This window comes from Mus caroli, chromosome 17 (assembly GCF_900094665.2).
Source record: "Mus caroli chromosome 17, CAROLI_EIJ_v1.1, whole genome shotgun sequence".
NCBI lineage: Eukaryota > Metazoa > Chordata > Mammalia > Rodentia > Muridae > Mus > Mus caroli.
This window is the reverse complement of record NC_034586.1, coordinates 86565245-86565463: the sequence shown is the minus strand read 5'-3', so window position 1 is coordinate 86565463 and position 219 is coordinate 86565245.

Below are 219 nucleotides of genomic sequence, written 5' to 3'. Positions count from 1 at the left end.
ACAGAAATGTCTACTGAGCATGCCTGATTACACAGTAACAGAGCCTCACACCACTCTACACTTTTTTCCAGGTTTTACCGGAGGCTAAAGGAAGGAAGAGATAGGGGCGCTGGGGCGGGGGGAGAGTTTAATAGATAGAGAACTTGGTTCAGCTCAGGATGCCCTCAGCGGAGGCAGAGAATGGAAAGCTGGAGGATAGAGAAACTGTCAGAAAGCACC